The sequence below is a fragment of the Rhagoletis pomonella genome, unplaced genomic scaffold (genome assembly GCF_013731165.1).
Source record: "Rhagoletis pomonella isolate Grant_MI unplaced genomic scaffold, Rhpom_1.0 Rhpom_scaffold_00004, whole genome shotgun sequence".
Lineage (NCBI taxonomy): Eukaryota > Metazoa > Arthropoda > Insecta > Diptera > Tephritidae > Rhagoletis > Rhagoletis pomonella.
In genome coordinates this window covers 62,990,762-63,009,584 of record NW_023458558.1, presented here as the reverse complement: position 1 = coordinate 63,009,584, position 18,823 = coordinate 62,990,762, and the positions used below count along the sequence as shown (strand labels likewise).

Sequence of the window (18,823 nt, the reverse complement as noted above, 5' to 3'; positions counted from 1 at the left end):
AGGCGTTTTCTTCCATACAAACGAAATTATCGAGCATATTTTATATGGAAGAAAATGCACAACACCGTCAGCAAAAAAAAAGAAATATAAACATAAAATAAACAAAATAAAAAAAACACCAAAACTAGTAAAAATGTCACTTGACTTAATCAGCTGGACATAAGGGTAGGTAGATACATAAGAGTAGTGTTATTTTAACAATTTCAAAGATCTTTGATACTGCTAAGCATTAGTGTTATTGCTGATTGTGCTTTTTTGCTTTTAAAGCCGCATGCCACGTCTATCACATCTGATAGTATTACGTAGCATTGTTATTGTTATCTTTTAAAGTTATTTTATTTTTCTTTTCAGCTATATGTATTTTTATTATTCCTTGCCATGTTTTGCTACAGCCGTTCGGCGTTCAAGTAGATATGTATTTATGTAAAAATGCCTGTGTGAATTATAAAGATATTTGCGCCAACAGCGTGCCTTTGTGAATTCATTTGCGCTCTTCCCTGAGCCCCACTCACTAAGAATATTCAAATAGTGGTAGTACTACGCCTATGTATGCATTAGGGTGTCCATCGAGAATGTTTTTATTTTTTTATTTTTTTTTGAAATTTCAGACCCTATGCCCTAATTTCATTCGCTTTTATGAGAAATATTATTATCTATTTTTATAGATTTTTTAAAGGCCCTGCCAATTTAGGTCAGACAAATTTTGTAGATTTATGAGCTTTGCTGTTTTTGATTCGATTTCAAAGACCGAACATGATCTGAAAAGAGGATATACAGGCCTTTAAAATGGTATAAAATAATCTATTGTTGGACTTGGCTTGTAGGGTCTTTAAATTTCCCAAAAAAGGCATTTTCGATGGGCACCCTAGTGTGCATGTTTATTAGGGTACGAAGTGTCCAAATGGTCGGTCGCTCTCTATTTGTAAATGTGAATAGTAGTCACATACGTATGCGAAAAGCATAAAAACTGAAACATATTCAGCTATAGTTGAATTAAAATAAAAAGGTGACTAAAATCATCAAAAATTATGTATTTTTATTTTTTAGTTTACCTTTATTTTATTTTGAAATGGCTAAGTTTACATTGTTTATAATTAAATCATGAAAAGAAGAAATTTAAACTTCTGCACAATAAAAAATCAGTTGTTCGCATTGAAAAAATTAAGTGTTTTTTTTTAATTTTACAAAATTAAATTTACAAAATACAAAGCATTTCACCGTGTTACGAGCAAACATTTCTTTATTTTTTGGATGTCGAAACCACGCTCTACTATTATTTCTTGTCATACCAATTATACTCGCGTCTGCCCAATGGTGAAGGTAATGAAGTTGCTGGAGATTGGTGTCACGCCTATTCGGATAACAGAAAACATCCATAGCCTCTTTACGTTTTCAATTTAAGACATATGTAAATAGTTTTGTTCACGTAATCTGAGTAGAATATACCCTCAACTTGCCAACTTAAGCTAGACAATGGACCGAAACATACTTCGATCCTGGCTAAAAAATCGATTTCAAATCAAGGTGTTGACTTGGATAGAACAATCAAAAGATTTGCGTTGTACGGAAAATTCATGGCCAATTTTTCAATACTACAAGTAATTTTTAAGCAAAAAACAAAACCGACTTCAGTAGTAATATAAAAATTTAAGATTATCGGATCTAAACAAAATTAGTATGGGACCACCCTTGCTTGAGGTACCACCTTTCCGATGAAAAATTTCTCGAAATCGGTTAACGTAGTCCAAAGTTATGAGGTAAACAAAAAATATATATATTCCGACGAACTGAATCCTTTTTGTGAAATCGGTTAATAAAAAAGGGCCCTGGTTCTAGTTTTTTGTCTTTTGAATTTTGGGACTTTTTTTAACTTATTAATATTGTTGTTCTCATCAATTAGGCTGGAGCTAAGGAAATAAACAAAAATTTATGATTTTTTTGCAGTGCATTTTATTACGGAACTATTTTATGCGCGGCTATTTTATTGTCTGTGTACACATGTATATATATGGTGAGAAAAATGCTGGACTTATATGGATCATAACCAACTGAATTGGCGGGAATAGCTATTTACATACGTATGTATGTAAGTATGTCCCTACAGGGTAAAAAGTTGTGAACATTTTTTTGGTAGAGTCAGGGATCTCAAATGACCGTTAATTGCCACATTTTTAATCGTATTCACGGCCCAACTGTTCGAGTGGAAGAGCAAACTGGATGAATGCTTAGAACACATGTTTCAACACGATATTAAACTCAATGCAAAAATTTATTAGACCCCGTTCACATGAAAGGCGCTTAACACGTCATGTGAACACGGTCTTACTCTTTGCACTGAAAAGACTAGCTGAAAATACTAAAGGCGAGAAGTCTAGCTCTGTTATTGAAGAAAAGAAAACCACAATTGATTTAAAACAAAAAAAAATCTTAAGCAGAGATCACACGATTTGTACATTTGTACAGATTTGTGAATTTTGACAGTTATAAGAGTGTGGTTATTTGGAAATTTTCTTTATTGAGCTCAACTCATTCTCGATCAAACCAGATAATCGTTAACTTATGACTTAAAAAAATTAAATTTAACTTATTTAGATCGTACGGAATACCTTCATAGCCAAAAGTGTGGATATGAGTAGGTATCGATACTATAAATCCGCTATTTTTATGTATCGATACTTTCCTTCGATATTAATTCCAAGTAATGGGTATCGTTTCATCCCTATTCACAGCCAAGTGATAGTCAAATTGCTTTGGCTTTGCTGCCGCTGCACTGTCGTTGTGCTTTCACGAATTGTTTTTTAACTGTCTGGTTGCTTTCGAAATTTTTCAGCAAAACGACAGCCAAAGCATTTGCCTTTTTCTGAATTTCTGTTGCTTTGCTTACGATATCATACATGCCGAAGTCATAGCACAACAAAAGCAAATTAAATTAAAAAAATACAGCATTTTCAAACTCTGTTTTTTTTTAATGTTGCAGAACCACTTCAAGCCACATTTAAGTTACACAAATAGTCGCAAGGAAAAGGTGCTGATAACTAATTGGTTCTATAAATGGCAAGAGGTTCAACTTTTAAAAAAACCTTTAAACCTTTAAATCTTTAAAAAATAATCTAGACAACAAGATTTATACATCAAAATGTCAATGTTGCCTATATGCAGCATCGGTCCTCAACCGGTTAGTAAATAAAATACTGAAAATTGGGATTTAATCGGTACGAATACGAAAAATCGGGACACTTCTATGTCCCGACTTTAAAAAAATATTCAGCGGGACAATTTTCTTAAAATCGGTACTGTCCCGCCGAAATCAGTACAAATGGTTACAGTATGTATTTATAATCATTACTTCGAGAAGAATATTTAATTACGATTAGGAACCATTCGTTAAAATCAATCTACAAATTATTAAGCTATGACATTTTTTATAAAGGGGCAAAATCAAATCTTTCTAGACGAACTATTGAAACTTCAAAGTAAATCCAATCCAACCTATTCGTATTTGCTGTGAAATTACATCGAAGTGATTTTGGAATTTTCTTTTGAAAATTTATAACTTTCCGAATTTGTCTATTGATTTTTAAAAATGCTAGCTAGTTTTACTCGGAATGAAACATTATTTTCGAAGTAATGGCTAAAGGAGACTATTTTGAATATAACACCGTTCGACAGTAAATTTTACATACAAAAAATCGTATATATCCACGAAAGCATGAGTCAAATATAATAAAACTACGTTTTTTATTTTTTCTCTCTGACGTCATGATTTTTTTTAAATTATTTTAAAAAATATGTGGAATGCAGAAAAAAGTATGATATTAGTATGAATTAAAGATATGTAGAATTAATATGGATTACATTTTTTTGATGCACGTTGAGGTATTGAAAAGGTCCTTTTAACATTTTATCATTGAAAAAATATCCTTGAAATTTTACAATAATTATGTTCGAAAAAAATATATGTTAAGGACTAATATGCACTCGACCACATTTCCTCGAATTTCGTCCTTCTAATTTTATTCACTTAAAAAAAAATAAACTAATTAAAAGGACATTTTCAATACCGATTCGTCCTTGGGAACCAAAAGATTTTAATGGCAAAAAATTTCCTGGAAGTGGAAAAAATTATAAAAGTCGGTCTACATTACGGATTTGTTTCAAAAACTTTGCACACATTTACAATGTGCTCACAAAACTTATTATTTCTTTAAATATTATTCTTTCAAAAGCCATCTTAAAACTTAAAATTGGGTAAAAAATAATCGAGATAAAAATTGTTTAGTACGGGAAGTCTTGTAAAAATGGTTTGTTAAGAATACGTCGAGAATTTGAGAGTGTTACACAAAGTTTAAATGCAGTTTCGTGAATTATTCAACCAGCTCTACGACCTGTACTAATAGTTAACAACAGATTGGCGCTAACACGTACATATGTTAGTGTTTGGCCAAGCTTCTCCTCCGATTTTTGGCGTGCGCCTTGATGTTGTCACACAAAGGGGAGCGAACTACAGTTTTACGCCGACTCCGAACGGCGATTCTATTTGTATAAGAAGCTGTTTTTCATGGCAGAAATACACTCCAGGGCGACCGCTGTTAAGAAAAAACCTTTTTCCTTTTTTTTTGCGATGTTGCTTTGACCAGGGCTTGAACCAAGGCCCTGCGGAGTGGTAGCGCGCTCTGCTAATTACTACACCACAGCGGCCGCCACATACTACGTCACTTAAAAAGTTCATGGTCAGTGTAAAACCGTATAATAAATTTTTGATCGTTATTTTTTAATTGTTTTTCCATCGTATTACAAGCGTAAGTTTCAGATTAAGGTTTTTAGATCTCAAAAGATTTAAATCGGTCATAAAAAAATTGTCTCTGTAATAACGGGTTTTTATCGAGAAATAAAAGTCCATATTTAACGATAGAAAAATAAAAAATATTGGATAAAAGTAAAATACATTGATTTTGCAAAAGAAAATCTTGGTCGATATTTAACGGTCATTTGCGATCCCTGATTTTACCCAAACATTTTCTTTTACGATATTTTACTCTGTAGGGACAAACTTGTGTATTTAAATATTCTCGCCAAATAAAAAGCTTGATATTTAGGTAACGGTTATTTTCGGTCCCTAATTTGAACTGGTTTTAACGGGTTAACTAGATTATTTTACGTAAAAATTAGTTGAACATATGTTAGGAACGATTTGAATGTCGAAAATATGCGATTAATCTTAAGAGTTCAAGTTTTAACTGCTTACAGAAGGTCCTATAGCTTGTGCTGTTATATTTTGTAGGTAGTATAACGATTTATAGTTATATTCCCTTTTAATAAATAAATAAAAATAAATAATTATCCTCGATTACATGAACGCAGGTGTTACTCACACTTCGTTCTGGTTGTAGACTATTATTCTTCACTGTATTTTGTTTTTGTAAACTGAGGAAAAAAATAAGCACATAATCAGATAACCCAATATTTAAGTCATTATTTTGTCATAAAGTCTGTCCTAGGGGATTAGCCCCTAGCATAAACACCTACTATAAAAATACTTTAAGTTCTTCCTCATAATGGTTTGAATTGCTAGAAGTAATGGCCGCTTTTATTACTATATGGCCGATTTTTTTAATTTAGCCAGTTAATTTTATAGATTCGGCTTAAACTTTAGTTGTCGGATGCTCGAGTTCTCGCTTATTTCAAATATTTTGGGCTGATCGCACATTTCTAGAGGGTGAATTTTGACTATTTTCGTTTTCTCCAGAAACCGAAGAGTCACTCTAATGCACATTCATATATATGTACAAACATATGTGCATGCAAAAAAGCTATTTGCATATTCTTGTTGTTCTATTACTTTATTATACATTTTATATGCGTGGTTTTTGTACAATTATAGCTGCTCACATTATTAGATTTTAAATTTTTTTGCATTTTGTTTCAAGCGCATTTTAACTTTTTCTTGTTCTGTTATTGTTATTGTCTTCGCGTTACCGGCATGCGCAGTAAATTTTTTGCGTTTGTCTCTTAAATTCTTGTTAGTAATTTATTCAAAATACCAAACAATTGGTTGCTAATTTAAATAAACATTTATTTCAAGTTATTGGTGTTTTAATATTTTCTAAGAAGCTACAAATGTCAATGTGTGTATGGATGTATATACATATATGTAGGTAAATATGTGTATGCATATGTGCACGCAAAGTATGCGTACGAACTAAGGCATCTAGTACCGGGATTCGGGATCCCGAGATATAATTTAATGGCATAAAAGAATTATAAAATGCAACCCTACAAATAATCAAATAAAATATTACAATTCTAATACTACCATTATTCTGTGTTATAATATATATAACATACATATGGAGCATTCTTTTTCATACCGGACTCTAAATTTGGTGTCACAATTTCTATTGGCTTCATATTTTTCTTTTTTTCTTCGGATATACATACATATGATTTGTAAAATTTTGGATTTTTTCGTTATTCTGACTAAATAATCAAGTACTTCTTCAAATTGTTATATCTCGGTTCTGTACAACGTAAAGACTTCATTGTTGACACTCACAAAATAAACCACCTCGTCATACTACAAAAAAAAAAATTAAATAGTTCTTAAAAAAAACCCCAATTTTTGTAACTTATTTTTTATAGAGAATTAAACAAGGATTAGGATGGTGTAATTTTAAATCCCAATTTACTGGTCTTTACTATGCAAATCAACTTAAAAAAGTTCAACTGTTAAAATGACTTCGACTGCAATATGAATGAATTTCAATTTCGTAGTTTTTAGTTTATTCAGTTTGTAATTAGCTTTTTAAACTGATATAAGGTAAAGATATTTATATTTCTTTTCTTAAAAACACAGATTTATTTTTCTTTCTAGTATTCGCACTAAAGAAAGACTGCAAAACTAGTTTGTTAGCATATTTTAATTAATGGTAATAATATCCCGAAATATCCCGCAATCCCGGGATTACCAATTTAAGATCCCGAAATCCCGGGATTCACAAAATGGTCCGGGATTGGATACCTTAGTACGAACGTTAACTTCGTTGTCGTCTTTGGCATTAGACTAGCTTACCTATTAAGTAGGTAGTCATTGGAAAAGAATTTGTTCAAAGTAATAGGCGCCAAGACGTGCGTCTGACTCGCAAGTCATCTCTGCACGTGTTGACTCACCTCTCGACTACACCCAGTTGAGTCATGTTGGTTTAAAAAGCGGCTTTTCAAACATACTTCAAACCTACTTTTCCCATTTCGCCATATACCATGCAAACATGACTCGTTGAACCAAAGAGTTTTAGTTTTCTTCCGGTTAACAATGCAAAAAATTATTGTTTTCTTCCATTTTCCTCTCTTACGTCCAGTGTTGCAATTTTAGATTTTCCGGCTAGATTTAGCTTTTTTTATTTGGGTTTAGCCGGAAAAATCCTGTTTAGCATCTAGCTTTTTCCTTAGATTTTTCTAAAAATTATTTAGCTTTTTTAGCCTTTTACTTTTGCTCAAAATATTAACTGTAAATTTAAATAGTATTAAAATGTTTAATGCTTTCATGATATTTTATTTCGGCGAGTTCTCATTCAAAAATATACCCTCCGAATATGTATACAAATATTCAAATTCATTTGCATCTAAACGCACCCTTTGCGATGATGAGGTACAAACATATCGAACATGTGTGTATTTTCCCTCGTCAGAAAACACAAAGAAAGGCTCCGACTTTATCCGCTATCTGCGTGTTTCGACTGGATTTTGAACTCTTTCGATACTCACATCATCTTTAGGAATAAGCGAACGGGGAGCAGTAGTTGCAAGACGACACCCGGATGGGTCGAAGCTTGACGGAGCAGAGCGCCAGCATCAGGCTGAGTCAGCATTAAGGAAGCAGGAGTGTCTGTTAAACTCCTCGACTTTGGCAAGGGAATTTTGGCCGGTCAGCCTAATTTGGGTACCAGGCCATATTGATATTGCAGGGAATCGTGTTGCGGAGAAGTTGACCGAAAAAGTACCCTCGAGTTGTAATCACGGAGTAAAGAATGGGAGTGTTTTCTATTTGGTAAATTTATTGGGAGGATGCTTAGGTATTGGTTTTCATAAGATGGGCTAAATATCACACCGAATCGTCACTGTGTACAGAATAATGAGGTGGAAACAAAGCTTTGTCTTAAGCTGTCTAGATTTTGTGAGGCTACGAAAAATATTTACTTAAGTACAAAATACTTTTTTTATTTTAAACATTGACACTCTTAGAAAGTTATAAAAACGTTCAAAAAGTTTTTAATTGTAAATTTTGCTATTTTTCTTAGCTCTAACTAAAATTATGATTTAGCTTTTTTTAGCTTTATTTTTTTGTCCATTTGTCCATGAACTTTTCTCTCAAAGTTTACACTGCTGGCAAATGTAAATAAGGATTAAAATTTAAAAACTAATTAATACAACTAAAGTAAAATCTGTGGAAAATTAACAATAACATACTTTTTTCGCAAAATCTATAAAGGACTCTTCTATTTCTCAAAAAAACCTGGGTAACAGTTATTCGTCGCCACGCTGTACGTTTCGCACGTTTAATAATCTAGAGATGTTACTAAAAATTTACGTTTTTGGGGATTTAATTATCTAATTAATAAGCTTGATAAGAAGAATATGTTGAGTCTAACAGATAACCAAATTTCCCAAATATGGCGAAGATTTGTATGTGTCTTTCCATCTGTCTTTTTGTATACGAACTGTATGTTATTAAACGTGCGATATGTACATACTAATTAATTTCTGTTACAAAACACAATTGTTGAAAATGGAATTAAAAAATGTCTTGAAATTATTTCATAGTTTATAAAAATTGATACCATTTTGGCGTTCACACTTTTGCTAAGTGTTTGGCCGAGCTTCTCCTCCGATTTGTAGTGTTTTATGAGAAGATTTTTTCAAGGCAGGAGGTTTGTCTTTGGACGCCCTGGCAGGCTGTTAGAAAAAACTTTTTATTATTTAGATGTTGCTAAGGCAAGGTATCGAGCTTATGTCCTACGGAGGGATGATACACCACTCTAAACGCTCGGCCATGGCGGCCACTAGTTACAATTACAGATGAATGTAGTTGGAATTGCATTTTAATTACATTTACCCAGCTTTGGTAAATAGTTACATATCGCACACAATCTTCAAAAGGGACACAACTTAAATTGACACGTTTGTCAGAAAATGCGAAAAACGATTTCTTAGAACATGCTTATCATATGGGCAAGTATGACTTTACCTTAGTCTTTTCAGCAAATTATAACAAAAATTTGCTGCAGCTTTTGCTGAAAGGTAAATACAAGCTCTCTGTACATCTGTGGTGCAAAGTTTATATGTGGCAAATTTTGAGTTGTGTTACTTTTGAAGACGGTGTGCGATATGTATATATGTACATATGTATATCTACAATCCAAATACACAGAACAGGTTTAAAAATCTACTCCTTAAAACCGAAAATACGTCTACAACCAACATAGTTAAGTATGTGCACATGCATATGTACAAACCGATGCCCCATACCATATACCAACTCTCTCCGAGGACCTCTTTGAGGAGCTACTGGAGAGGGAAAAGATAAAATTAGCTATCTTCAGCTTCTCACCCTTTAAATCACCGGGTATGGGCGGAATACTACCAGTCATTCTTCAGAAAGCTTCTGAGATAGTCATTCCAGTCCTTTGTGCTCAAGACGTTTGAGAGGCTGTTGGATCTGTATGTTAGGGACAAGACGTCCAATTTATCATGCTCTAAGCATACGTACTTGAAAGGGAAGTCAACGGAAACTGTCCAACATGAAGTGGTCCGCACAATTGAGAGTCCGCTCTACTATAAATAATTTACAATGGCGTCCTTTACAGACATCGAGGGGGCTTTTAATAATGTCAGTGGAGATTCCATCCATAAGGCATTTATGGAAACAGGGGTTGATCATTGTGTCTCTGCTAAGGAGCAGAGTAATACATGCCGAATTGGGGTACCAAAGTATATGCAGTGGGAGACACCCCACAGCGAGTAAAGCTGGACTCTCAGAGAATAAAAGCAATGGATTACGCCGACGATATAGCGATACTGGAATCGGGCCAGTTACCTTCCATCATAAGTGAAATTATGGAAAGGACTCTAAAGATAGTAGATTCCTGGGCTGTTCTCTTGGCGTAAATCCTGAGAAAATGTACCTTATTATTTTCACAAATAAAACAAAATTGCCTAATTTTACTAAACCAAGGTTCCGAGGAACGGAATTGGATCTATCAAACAAGGCGAAATGCCTTGGAATTATTCTGGATCCTAAACTTAACTGGAAGTCAAACATTGCGGAGCACGCTAGGAAGGCGAAGGTGGCTCTCTATGCAGCCAAGAGAATGCTGGGCAACAGAAGGGGTTTGAAACAAAGAATTGTGCACTGGATGTACACAGCTATAGTCCGACCCATAATCTCTTACGGGGTGCTGGTTTGGTGGCCAGCCCTTACTAAGGATTACGTAGTTAAAAAGCAACGCGGAATTCAAAGATCAGCAGCCGCTAGCGTAACAGGTGCAATGGGAACCTGTCCGAGGGACGTTTCCCATAGATATCTTTATCGAAAATTCAGCTGCTAATAGCGCCATCAGACTGCGTGCCCTGGGGCCCTGAAAGGAAAGACCGTTCAGGCACGGTTCCACCCTAGACGCAATACCGTCTGAAATTAAAGTGCTGCCCACTAACTATATCCTGTCCGAGACCAGGGTTCACAATGAACGCCTCACGAAATTCCCAAGCCGCAGTGACTGGAATAAGGAAAATTTCGGGTTCTTGCAGGGATTAACTGCCTTTACGGATGGGTCAAAGATGGAAAGCGGAGTTAATGTTGGGGTTTTCATTGAGAAATATAATCTAAAATTATCATTCCGCCTACCGGAATATGCAAGCGTTTTCCAGGCCGAAACGTTTGCTATTAAGGAGGTAGTAAGGTATATCAAAGAGAATGTACCCGCAAGAAGGCAAGTGAACATCCTCTCGGATAGCCAAGCGGCTATTCAGGCACTTTCTTCTACCTCTGTTAAATCTCAGCTAGTGGATGAATGTAGGAGATAGCTGGCCGAAATTTCTGATCAATACAAAGTTCCTCTAATATGGGTCCCGGGACCTTCTACGGAAACGAGGCAGCGGCTAAACCAATAAGGACCGGCTCCGTACTGGATGTGTCCCACGCGGTGGACATGGGCGCCTCGCTCAGGATTAGGAGGTGGAACTGCAAAGGATCTTACAGGATTTCCCGGCAGTTCTGGGTATCCTACGACCCACTCAAAACCAAAACTCTCTTAGGAATGCTCAGGGAACTGCTCCGTTGAGGTGCATGCCGAAAGGATAGGACTGTCCTTCAATAAGTTTTGCCGCAGCTGCATTCACGCGGGCTCAAAAGAGACAGTCGAACACTTGTTGTGCGAGGGGCCAGCCCTCGCAAGGATGAGGCTAAAGACACTCGGAAAACCACTCCTGCAGAATATATCAGAGTACAGCTACCTCTCTCTGTGTGATGTACTGAAATTTATTAAAGCCGCAAAATGCCTGTTGGTTGGACCAGTAGTGGAATTAAAATGGCAAACTTGCTAATTGCTAGTCACCAGGCTGACAACCCACTTAAATCAACCAACCATGTACACATACTACAGTATTTACATATTAAATTTATAGTAGATAATGCTGGATAATAAAGAAATTTACAATCTACAAATTAGTTATTTGTATAGAAATAAATAATGCAGTACAAACATTATGTATGTAGTCATATAAATAGAAATACTAGGGCTGTTCGGGATATTGTGCAAATGGTCTTGGGTTTGAAAATTTTATGCTTGCTACCATGGCAATAGTTTGCAGTTATTTTTCTTTGCATTTAAGTTTGCTTTAAAATTAATTGAGATTTATTTAGTGCAAAGTGGCATGGTGTTTTCAAAGCCGAAAAGGATAGTTCTTTAAATTTTTGGCTTGAGAAAGTGGAATCTTGTTCTTTTTCTTATTGGGCGCAGTAACCGCCTAAACGATTTTGGTCGAGTTTAACAAAGCACGCCAGTCGTTTCTCTTCTATGCAAACTGACGCTAATTGGAAATACTAAGTGAAGCCAAGTCCTTCTCCACTTGGTCTTTCCGTCGCAGTGCGGTCCTTCCTCTTCCTCTGTAACCGCCAGGGGATACCGAGTTGAATACTTTCAGAGCTGGAACGTCGCTGCACTATGTCCATGACGTTGTAAAGCTTATACAGCTCATAATTCCATCGTCTGCGGTACTCGCCATCGCTAACGCGTAAAGACCCGAAAATCTTCCGCGAAATATTTCTCTCGAATACTACAAGAGTCGCCTCATCGGATGTTGTCATGCTTTTGCGCCATGTACTAATACGGGCATGATGAATGACTTCTAGAGTGTGGTTTACGTACGTCGGGAGAGGATTCTACTCTTTAATTGCCTACTCAGTCCATAGTAGCACTTGTTAGCAAGAGCAATTTTGCGTTGAATTTCGATGCTGACATTATTATCGGTGTTAATACTGGTTCTCAAGTAAACGAAATTCTGTACTTCATCGAAATTATAACTGTCAACAGTGACGTGGGTGTTAATGAGCGAATGTGCTGACTGTTTGTTTGATGACAGGAGGATACTTCGCCTTGTCCTCGTTTACCATCAGACAAAATCGCTTTGCTTCCTTATCCTACTTGGAAAATTCAGAACTGACTTCGCGGTTCTTGTTACCGATGATGTCGACGTCGTCGGCGTACGCCAGCAATTGTAAAAAAACTGTTGCTGAGAGGTTCAGTTCTGCAGCTCTTATTATCTTCTCCAGCATCAGCTGGTGGTATTGCTCAACGTCACTTTACACAGTCGTATGAGTTTCGAGGGGGTGCCAAATTCAGACATCGTGGCGTAAAGGTAACTCCTTTTTGTGCTATCGAATGCGGCTTTGAAGTGGTGAGAGTCGATCCTTTTACCCCGGGTCTTTTCCAAGGTTTCGCGTATTGTGACCATAAACCAGGTACTATGGTGGATTATCGAGGTGTAAAGCGGAATAGAAAGAGGAAAATTAGATGCAACCCCCAAGGCATCACTAGACAGTCGGCTATGTGAACCGCCGACAACACGGAATAAGTTAGCTTAAATCGCTTATATAATGGTTTAAGTCTATTTCACACACCACTTGTAGGACAAAAATAACAAAGTGGAACACCATTTTAGGATACCGAAACAAAGTCTTTATTTTCTGTAGCGCTGACCCTAACTACCGGACCTAGATGCAGGTAAAATATTTTGTAATTGATTGCTTTCGATTCAGACAACCCATATGCTGATGAGTCTTTCAGTCTTTCCTTCCGCTGTTCCGAGTGGCAAGGAAAGAGATTTACTCGAATTATTTAAAAGATCTCTATCACTGGCGGCGCCATGCATTGACGGTAAGGAGGTAAAAACCATGGGCGTAGCCAGGTAGGGGCAGGGGGGTGCTCGAGCCCGCCCCCCCTACCTTTCAAATTTTCCTTATATATATATAAAATAGTACCCTGGAATGCCAGCTTAATAGGGTCGAGCTCCCCCCCCCCTAAATTTCATTCTGGCTACGCCGATGGGTAAAACCCTATATTAAAAGTATTAAATAAAGAAATTAAAGTGAATAATATGCAAGATAATCGACAAATAATCAATTTTTTTTTTGTATAGTAAATAAAAACCAAATAAGCCAGGGTATTTTCATCATTTTCCCCACTTTTCTTCAAAAGGGAACTAAAACGAAGTAAAAAATTCCAAATAAATCTGGGACTTACAGAAAATTTATGTGAGGCGGCGTCTATAATGGGACTACCCCAATTTAAGATGAACCCTTATAGTGGTCGCACGTTTAACCGTATAATTTTTCACAATATATATATTTTTTAAATATTTTTTGGCCAATTTGATGGATCTTTCTTCATCAAAAAAACATAAAAATATAATTCTTATACTTTGAGTTAAACTCACGTAAATTCAGCAAATTTTCATGTAAATTTTCAACTTTGTAATCACATTTTTTAGATTATTTGGGTATGCAAATTTGTAATACAATCAGTTTTATTATAATAAAGTAAAAGGTTTAAGTAGCTAGGAATTACCGTTGAGTTTTGGCATTTTTTTCACGCAGTCTCTCCCATACAAAAAAAAAAAATCCAAAATACTTTATATGGAAAAAATGCAAAACAACCTTCAACAAAAAAAAAATCTCAAAACTCAATGCGATTTTTGACTAACTCCGAACTTGTATTTTCTACAAGAATTTAATCGGCTGCAAAACTGCATACTCAAAACAATTCTAAACAATCTGATTAAAAAGTTGAAAGTTTGCATGAAAATTTGCTGAAAATTCGTAAGTTTTGCTCAAAGTTTAGGAATTTTATTTATATGTTTTCTTTTGTTTTTTATAATAAACCATATTTTTATAAAAAATTGGCGGAAAAATATTTGAAAAAAAATGTTGCATATATTGTGAAAAACGTGATGTGCCTATGCTTTTTGCTGCCAGTGTAGTTAAATTCAATGATTTTTACCCATACTTCCTTTGATTTTATGCACGGAACAAACCCCTAAGCATAAGCATGCATGCCCTTTTAATTATTTAATCAAGCAACACTCTCATGCTCAATACTTTTTGCCGGCAGTGTAGTTAAATTCAATGATTTTTACCCATACTTCCTATGCATAAGCATGCACGCATCGTTCGACGTTGCGCTCGCGTCCCCCGCTCCTCCCCTCCTTTCGCAATTATGTACTGGTGGCATTATAACCGTTTAGAAAAAGGAAAAATGATAAAATAAAACTAGTTCAGTTCTGAAACTGCTTTTTAATGTCCAAGTAATGGGAATTATTGTGTATGCATCCCACCCATAGTGGAATTTACCAGGTGCCACTGCTTTATTTGAAAATTTGCCTATAAAATGTGACTATAAGGCAGCCGAATGTCAGAAAATAAAGCGAGAAAGCCGTTTTATTACTTCATCTGTTTATTGCGACATGGTTCCATGCAAACATTTTAAGGTTGTCCAGCAATGTTTTTAACATATTAAAAAGCATGCAGAAAAAATCATATAAAAGCGCTATATCCAATATGCGGAGCAGTTTTTAAAGACGATGCTTTTCCTATATTTTGTTAGACTTTTCATAAGTAAAAATATTTTGTAAATATTACTTTCTTCATATGAATTATGTCACATTTTTTGTTTAATTCAAGGCCTACAAACAGGTTTAGAGCATTTGAGCAAAAACAACATTTGCCTGTATTTTGTTGTTGCTTCTGGTATCGAAGGTGCCAAAAACTGTTCTGATTTTTTTCTTCTACATCAAAGCGTGCCATGCGAAATACGAAAAAGGTAAAAAATTTAAATTGAAAAAATGAAAATTGTTGCAACTTTCTTTCTTAGTAAATTGGTTCGCTTCTCGAAGCATTGATCCATCCTGTGCCAGGCCCAGTAATCAGCGGTTGTGCTGCTGAGTTGGGCGAGCTTTCCAAAAGCTGCTATTTAATCGCTGGTTTTGTATGGAAAATGTTTCACATGCAAATAGATTTTAACAATTAAGAATTTTTGTGAGAAGAAATGTAAAATATTTGACATTTTCGAGAACAAATAATTTGAAAAAAATCAAATCAGCTGCTATACTGATATTACCTGTTCAATGTGCCTTGGTTTAATTGTATTTTTGGATAAACAAAGTTCTTTTTGCTTCTGTCAGTAAACTGTTTTTTTTTTACAAATAGTATAAATAAGCAAAGGGAAATAAGGCAAAATTTGTTTTATTTTATTATTAACCCCCCGGTTATTGCGCCAAATAAGAAGAAGACCGAACTGAAACATGCATTTTATTGCACAATAGTTGGATGCATAAATAGCGCACTTTGGGGAAAAAATTTTAATTTCAACTAACAGAACTAGAAGTAAAACATCCACAGCCGCAAATTTACTTTTATGGCAAGCCCGAAAGATTAAATTTTTCAGCAAGAAAAATTATTGTTCAGTTGTTGTCTCATCAAGAGTATTTACAATAAAAAATGAAGTTAAAGTCATAAAAAACAATGTATGCTTTCATGACAAATAAAGATTAGTGTATATTTCTAGAATACAGACAGCATAACAATTTTGTTTTTAAATGCGATCTCACTGTTTTTATGTTTTTTGCTGGGCTGTTGTTTTTTAATAATATAACACCGTGCGATAAAAATAAAAAAATTCAAAACACGAAACAATCAATATACATACATACTTACGAAACTTTGGGCAGTTATAGTGAAGCAGCTTTTTGTTTTTTTTCTCTGACGCCAGGATTATTTTAAAACGACTTTCAAATTTCTCAAACGTTATTAATTCAAAAAATTATTTAAAAAAATTCAGTGCAATGTAGAATAATAATATGGGTACCACATGACAACAAAAGTTTTTTAAGTTTTTTGGTTCAAAAGAACGAAATATTGAAAATGCCCTTTTAATTAATTTATTTTATATTTTTTTCAAAAATACATATTCCAAATTTTCAATGATTTTCAGTACCTACTCAACAGATTTTCGCTTTTATATTATACCCATATTGTTATTCTACATTCATCATATTTTATATTTATTTTATTATTTTTGACGCCTAGCTTCGCGAATAGATTGATTTTTGTGTGTGCAAAATTGACTGTTGCACGGTGCCAAATGAGGACTATACGGTGGATGAACTATTAATTCGATGTTTTGAGTGCTTAAAAAATAATTTATTTTGGCGAGGTGTGTGAAAGAGCTCGCATTTACTTGATGAATTATCCCTTGTCGTTTCTCGTTGTTTCCAAATACTGTCCAAAACTGTATCCAAATAAATGAACTGTTTGGTATACGTTCCTCCAATGGAACTATGGCCACATGACCTGTTATGAAGAATGGAGGAAAAATAACAAGTGACCATTTGTCTCGAAGTGCTTCTTGCGAGAACGAATCTGTTTTTTTTTTCTTAATTTGAAAGATCCCTGTAGCTGATTGAACTTTCCTATCTGACGCCTGGCTTGCATACATATGCATATGGGCAAATCTCCAGAACCGTATGCATTTGTGCCACTCACCTTTACATTAATTGTATTAATGTTATTTTACTTTTTATACAAAAACTTTGGAAATTTCGATAATAAATTTGACGGGTTCTTGTAACTTATTTAATTTTTATCGCTTTAACAACGTTATTTTAATATTTATAAAAAAGCAAAGTCATTGAAATAGCCATTTTGACGTGTCACTTTGGGTACCTTTTGCACTTTTTTTTTAGTATAACTTTTTTAGCGCAAAACGGAGACATTAAAAAATCATGGCAAATGGTAAATGTTATACTGTAAGTAAATGTAATATTGGAAAAAGCATTAGGCGTTGAGAAAAATATGTGCTTGTCATTGGAAAAAAAATGTAACAATTCGAAATCTGTCCCTCGTAGATAATTATAAAAAAGATAATATTTCAATAATAAACAAATTGTTCTTAATTGTTTATATTGTCTAAACAGGCCTTTGCGTGAATGGCAGACTTAAACATAACAAGTTGGTATTCTTCATAAAGTTCGTTGAAAATGCTAAATGCATAAAATAATCTTTGTCTAAAATATTTCTATGAATTTATATGCGTGTGATATGATATTTTCAATGGATCTTAAGCGAAAACTAGTTTTTCGTAAAATTGTTTGGAAACTGGGCGTTGCCCGCCCACTTATGTCAAATATTTGTATCTCGAGAACCACCTCACCAATCTTTACCAAATTTGATATACACATTGGGCCTGATTTTATTAAACATAGTCTTGAAAATTTTTGAAATCGGATAAAACCACGCCCTCTAGAAATATCTCTAAGTTTGAGTTTTCGAAAATTATAGTTTTTACTTATAAGTTATAACTCTTTAAAATTTAAGTAATAATGAATTACACAAGAATTTATTATTTCCTCAATGGATTTCAAATAATTGGATGTATACTTAATTAATTTTTGTACGTTCAATTTAAAGATTTACGCTTTTTTAGCGTTTGAAAGTAAGTCAAAAATGGAAATAAGTTCATCGATGCACTGCTGTTTTAATCCGTATTTTTGTCGAAAATAAGAGTAACTAGTTTCTTTTAAATCACAACTTGAAAAAAGATTGATTTCAGATTCACTGGTTATTTATTCAAAATGTACTAAGAAAACAAAATGATTTCAAGCAATAAACGTAAATAAATCGAAATCATTATTGTTTTTGATATTATGTACTTTTGTTCTATTTATTGCTTTGTGAACAGTTCTTTAGTAAATCTTTTACACAAAGACCTATATTTCCACTGAAAAATTAGCAATCGAATTAGAGGTTTGTGAGTTGTTCCGCGCTGCTACTTTTATATGAAGCGTCCATTTTTTCATATACAAATTTAGCAAGGTATGTTATCATATTTTTTATTTTATTTTATATTATATATCTATTACCACAGAAAGTTATTGTTTTAGTTAAATTCTTCAACTTGCTCGAAGAAAATTCTACTGTATCAATTGTTTATTTCGACTTACTATTTTCGATAAAACTTTGTGGCTGAGAAAACTAGATTCCAAGCCGGTATTATTACGTTTATATTTTAGCGATTGCCTTGTCTAAACTACTTTTACGCTGAATGTCAACTAATGTGTTCGTCTTTTCACATTCACTTATATACGAGTAGAGCAACAAACGTAAATACTATTAATTTACAACCACAAATAAATACATACTTACTTACATACATATGTAAGTAGTATACTCGCATTCATACAAGAACGTAATAATCAACAAAAAATATGACGTCGCTAA

General features: G+C 34.2%; 1 protein-coding gene across 1 annotated transcript in view; it reads right to left on the bottom strand.

Moving 5' to 3' along the window:
- LOC118737950 (2,3-bisphosphoglycerate-dependent phosphoglycerate mutase-like) overlaps nt 1-18,637 on the bottom strand; it is a gene marked incomplete at its 3' end in the record, with an annotated part of 38,418 nt that extends 19,781 nt beyond the window's left edge. Inside the window, 1 exon segment of the mRNA XM_036468785.1 lies at nt 18,547-18,637.
- Between the last annotated feature and the right edge of the window lie 186 nt (nt 18,638-18,823).